Here is a 6,000-nt window from a genome sequence, read left to right on the forward strand (position 1 = left end):
GAACAAGGCACACATGCTCGTGCCTGCGCGCCGCGTCAAAGCTCCCGTGGCTTGGAAACAGGCCGCTACAGCTACAGGCCGCCGCGCGCTCGCGCTCGCGCTCGGGGTGTCACGCTCACCCGCCAGCCAGCAGCGGCCACCCACCACACCAGCCACCTGTTCCCTTGGCCGTTTCGGCTCCATCCGCCGGCTGGCGGATGCAGATGCAGCGGGCAGTGGCCAAAGGCGCGCGCTGTTCGGCCTGTGACTCTGTGAGAGGCCGTGTCGTCCTGGGACGCGCGCCTGTTGCGTCCTGGCGTACGTGAACCGATGGAGAACGTGAAACTGTTGCCTTGTCAACGAGAGCCGCGCGTGCGCTAATTGTTGGGTTTCACAGGCGCGCATAGGGACTAGGGAGCTAGAAAAGGTCCTGTCTGCGCCAGAACACAACAGTTCCATTTCGATTAGGAGGATCTTGCACGGGACCGGCCGTCTGGACTCACGTCAGCCGCATTCGTACATGAACGCCACAATTTGCTGACATATACTATCAGCGACGACGTCCGCGCGCTAGGCGACGACACGAACAATGCATGCAGGCGCCGTAATGTTCCTGAATCCAGGTGGTTAACCTAATAAGAAGCCAGAAACCACAGTGCTTCTGGTATTTGGTTTAGGGAATCGACGAAACAATACACCATACTTTTCTTTCTACCCGGACCCATGCCCCCGGGGGACTCCAGGTCTCGTTTCGACCTAAAGCAGCGCCGACGCCTTCCACCTCCGCTGGTCCCCCTCTTTCTCCTCCGGTATCTCGCCGGAGACGAGAGGAGTGGGGATCCATTGTTTTCATAAGTTTTTCTAATAGATCGAGTCTTTAAGGGTTATGGTCTCTCTATGTCAAATTTGTTGGTATTAGGGATTTATCTTCTCCTCTCCGGCGACGCTAACAGGGAATGGTGGAATTGTTTTCTCCATGGCGGCTCCGGTGAAGATGAGGGCGACAACTACGCGTCAGCAACTTTACCGGCTTGACGACATGGAGACCTTTCTTTCCGGACGACGACATCAAGGTGGAGATGATATCGTCGCCATGAAATAATTTTCTCTGGTCTCTTCTCCGTTTTGTCGTGGTTAGATCTGGCCACGATGAAGGACTAGGAAGAATAATTTTTAGATCAGTCTTCCTCATTCTTCGGTGGCAGCCAGGAGAAGAAGAAGGAAGACACCAGAAAGGAGTTCTCAACTCCGCCTACATAGATGTTGGCCGTCGTTCGTTGGGCATCTGTTCTCAGGTCTTTTGCCGAGTGTTTGTCTGTCCGGTCATCCATACTTCAAAGCGTCATATAGGTTTGGTTTTGAGATCTAAAGCTATTCACAGTGTGGGTACAATTTAGATGAAAATCAGTTTCTGGATATTATGTAATTCAGAGTGCTCGTAACGTATTGATATACCCAGCTATTATCTAATATAATTCTTCTTTCGTAAAAAAAATACAGCAAATTTTTACGCGAAAGAATGGAAGCATTGAGGCGCCACAGCTACATACCGGAAATTCACATCGGCATCCAACAGTCACACCTCGTGCCAGTGGCAGTCTGATACATCGGGGCACACACATAGTTTTTTTTTTTTAGCAGAACACACACAGGTGATTGGTGTGGTGGTGGAGCCGGAAGCCCTGTGCGCCAACAGTGCCAACGCCCAACTGGCAACGGCCGAGGGAAAGGCTCGAAACAGGGCCCCCGCGTCGCAGAACCGTGGCTGGTATAGGCCGGATTCCGGGCACACCATCCGTCCCCATGGGCCCTCACAGCACCGTATGGGCTTAGGATCACACCATACGGGCCTTGTCATTAGAAAGACGGCCCGGCCGGGATGGAAGAGACCGGATCCTCCTCGTGAGTTCCGGAAGCCAGCCACGAGCGACCACCGACGCGGAGGATACTCGTGGTCCAAGTCCAACTCGCCGGGCAGGCTGGGCTAACTGGCTAACCTTAACCACCAAGGCACTCCAAGGCCCGCTTCTCCCACCCGACATAAATACCCTCCCATCCACGGATCCACCCTACAAGGCTCAGCGCATCAGACCAGTTTCCAATCAATCACCCAAGTTCTCCCCAAATCTGCTCCTCGTCTCCCGTCTCGCGGTTTCCTCGGACGCCTCCAGCAAGCCGCTCGACAGCAATTCCGCCCGCGCAAGGTATCATCAACTCAGTTCACCACTCCGATCTACGTCTGATTTAGATGCCACTCCAATGCGATTGGATTATGTTTACTACTTCGATCTACGTCTAATTTAGATGTTACTCCGATGCGATTGGATTATGTTTATGCGGTTTGCACTGCCCTGGAATCTAGGGTTTCGGGTGATTTGATCGATCGCGATCTGTGATTTCGTTGCGCCTTGTATGCTTGGAGTAATCTAGGCTTGTATGCGGCGTCGCGGCGTCGGCGCTTGCGGTTTAATCGCGCGATCTGACGCGGTTGCTTTGTCGAGGCTGGGGTCTGTTAGGTTGTGATTTTAGAATCAAATAAATCTGTTCCTTACCGTAGGTGTTTCCTACATGTTCTGTCCAGTGCTATATTCACATTGTTTTGACATTTTATTTTTGCTGATCAGTCCTGGCAAAAATATATCTATAGACCGTGTGATATGGCTCCTTTGTTCTATGGGTGCTTTATTTTCCTGAATAACAGTAATGCGAGACTAGTCTATGGGTGCTTTATTTAATGCGAGACTAGTTATTTGATCATGGTGCAGTTCCTAGTGATTAGGAACAGCAATTTGGTAGCTCTGTTCATTCAGCATTGCCTCTACGATCCTATCATTGACTAGTTATTTGATCATGGTGCAGTTCCTAGTGATTAGGAACATCAATTTGGTAGCTCTGTTCATTCAGCATTGGTTTATACGATCCTATCATTTTACTTCTGAATGAATTTATTATGTGCAAATGAAGCTTGTTTAAGCTATTACAGTGCAATACACTGCTGTATAATATCAATAACAAACTGCTATTACTAATCCATGCCTAGATTCATAATAATCCATTATTCTACTTGAAAATGATCTAGGCCTTTTTACGTGGTCCTACATCCTTCCACTGACTTGCTGTTCGTTTTTTTGTAATCCCTCACTGGGATGCAGAACGGTTCATCTGTATTAATGATATTTTTGCATGTATATAAGTCTATAGTTCTCATTATTCATGTGGCTATGGTAGCCTGTAAAATATATTGTAATAGCATATTAGTCAGCCATACATCTGTTCCAACTTGCTCAATTGCAAATCATATCTTCACTTAAAACACATGTTTGCAAGCTTTCTGACATTTTTCTATCTGTTTGATTGAAACAGATGCAGATCTTTGTTAAGACCCTGACCGGCAAGACCATCACTCTCGAGGTTGAGAGTTCAGACACCATCGACAATGTTAAAGCCAAGATCCAGGACAAGGAGGGCATCCCCCCGGACCAGCAGAGGCTCATCTTTGCTGGCAAACAGCTAGAGGATGGCCGCACCCTGGCTGACTACAATATTCAGAAGGAGTCTACCCTCCATCTTGTCCTGCGCTTGAGGGGTGGCATGCAGATCTTTGTTAAAACTCTTACGGGCAAGACAATTACACTGGAGGTTGAGAGCTCTGACACCATCGACAATGTCAAGGCCAAGATTCAGGATAAGGAGGGCATTCCCCCGGATCAGCAGAGGCTCATCTTTGCTGGAAAGCAGCTAGAGGATGGTCGCACCCTGGCTGACTACAACATCCAGAAGGAGTCTACCCTCCACCTTGTCTTGCGCCTGAGGGGTGGCATGCAGATCTTTGTCAAGACATTAACTGGCAAGACAATCACACTGGAGGTTGAGAGTTCTGACACTATCGACAATGTCAAGGCCAAGATTCATGATAAGGAGGGTATTCTGCCGGACCAGCAGAGGCTCATCTTTGCTGGCAAGCAGCTCGAGGATGGCCGCACCCTGGCTGACTATAATATCCAGAAGGAGTCTACCCTGCATCTGGTCTTACGCCTCCGAGGAGGGATGCAGATCTTTGTGAAGACACTTACTGGGAAGACTATCACACTTGAGGTTGAGAGCTCCGACACAATTGACAATGTCAAGGCGAAGATCCAGGATAAGGAGGGCATCCCACCTGACCAACAGAGGCTCATCTTTGCTGGGAAGCAGCTGGAGGATGGGCGCACATTGGCTGATTACAATATCCAGAAGTAATCCACCCTTCATCTTGTCCTGCGTCTCAGAGGAGGGATGCAGATCTTCGTCAAGACCTTGACTGGCAAGACCATCACACTTGAGGTGGAGAGCTCTAACACAATTGACAATGTCAAGGCGAAAATTCAGGACAAGGAGGGCATCCCACCGGACCAGCAGCAGCTCATCTTTGCTGGGAAGCAGCTGGAGGATGGGCGCACCTTGGCTGACTACAACATCCAGAAGGAATCCACTCTTCATCTTGTCCTGCGTCTTAGGGGTGGCATGCAAATCTTTGTCAAGACGCTGACTGGCAAGACAATCACGTTGGAAGTGGAGAGCTCTGACACCATTGACAATGTGAAGGCCAAGATCCAGGACAAGGAAGGGATTCCTCCAGATCAGCAGAGGCTCATCTTTGCTGGGAAGCAGCTTGAGGACGGGCGCACCTTGGCAGATTACAACATCCAGAAGGAATCCACTCTTCATCTCGTCCTGCGCCTCCGTGGTGGCCGTGTTAACTGAGGTAGTAGGAATGTGTCCTGCTGCAAAGTTATTAAAATTCTATGTGTAGTGTGGACAGACATATCCAGTTCTACTAATTGGTTCGTCATGTAAACTTTCTATATCCAGTTCTACTAAGTGTTTCGTCGTGTAAACTTTCTATATAACCTGTTGTGTAAACTTTATATATAGCCTGCTGTGTTCGTACTTATCTCTTCAGATGTAACTTGTTTACTTATGTAAAATCATGCTCCTCGGATGCTTTAGCTTTTGTGTCGATTATTTTGGTCTCTGAAACTCTTTTCTGACGAGGGTATGCTACCGTTTGAGTGAGGGAGTGTAGCTACTATTGCTACAATTTTAACAAATTAGTATATGCATTTGGCTGGGGCCTGTCTGTTCTTCGCGTTTGTGGACTGGACTAATGATGTGCTTATAAGATTTATTTTGTTTGAAACAGACATTTAAAAAAAAACCCTGAAGGCAGTTGATTTAGGATGCTCAGCATTTGCGTTAGTTGACTTACGTGATGGGACCACACGGACCACTAGTAACTGTAGGGGATTAATAAAAGTTACATTGATCAGAAAGCAGGTTATATCGATCAGTATATGTTTGAAAGCAGGGAATTTAGGATGCTCAATAAAAGTTACATTGATCTATCTATGTTTGAAAGCAGGTTATTATATTGATCAGTATATGTCTGAAAGCAGGTTATTATATTGATCAGTATATGTCTGAAAGCAGGGAATTTAGGAAAGGGGATGGAGAGTGCTTTGTCTGCAAGCCTGCTGAAGAGAGGGAATTCCAGTTCGTGGCAGCGCCGGCGTGGTCGTTTCCTCTTCTTACATCTCACTTGGCTGTCCTGCCTGCTGGACAATTATCTTGTCCACGATGCACGTCATGTGCTGTGGAACGTGGCAGGAGAATGGTCAGTTGGCCACTGCCGCGCGAGTTTTTGCTTTCCTGTTTCCTCTAGTATCAAGCTGCTAGCTGCAGGCAAAAAAGATGAGATATTTGTTTCTTGATCTCGAGTGCCAGACGTTCACCAAACCAGTCGAATCTAATTTAGGTTGGAGTTAAATAATGTGCCACACTGACTGACTGACAGGTGACAGCCCCCCTTAACGATCGACCCGAGGCATGCATTTTGTCCCTCTATAGCCGGTAGGACAAGGTCAGAGATTTTTTGGTGCTAGTCGTTGGACTAGGAAGTAGGAACCAACATTCGTGGATCCAAATGCTGGCGTCTCTTGTTCGATGTCGGCGTAGCCGTTTGGCCGGCCAAAATTTCAGCGT

General features: G+C 48.2%; 1 pseudogene; it reads left to right on the forward strand.

Moving 5' to 3' along the window:
• Positions 1-2,064: 2,064 nt before the first annotated feature.
• Positions 2,065-4,975, forward strand: LOC136473689 (polyubiquitin-like; annotated as a pseudogene).
• The last annotated feature ends 1,025 nt before the right edge of the window (positions 4,976-6,000 follow it).

This window comes from Miscanthus floridulus, chromosome 8, assembly GCF_019320115.1.
Source record: "Miscanthus floridulus cultivar M001 chromosome 8, ASM1932011v1, whole genome shotgun sequence".
NCBI lineage: Eukaryota > Viridiplantae > Streptophyta > Magnoliopsida > Poales > Poaceae > Miscanthus > Miscanthus floridulus.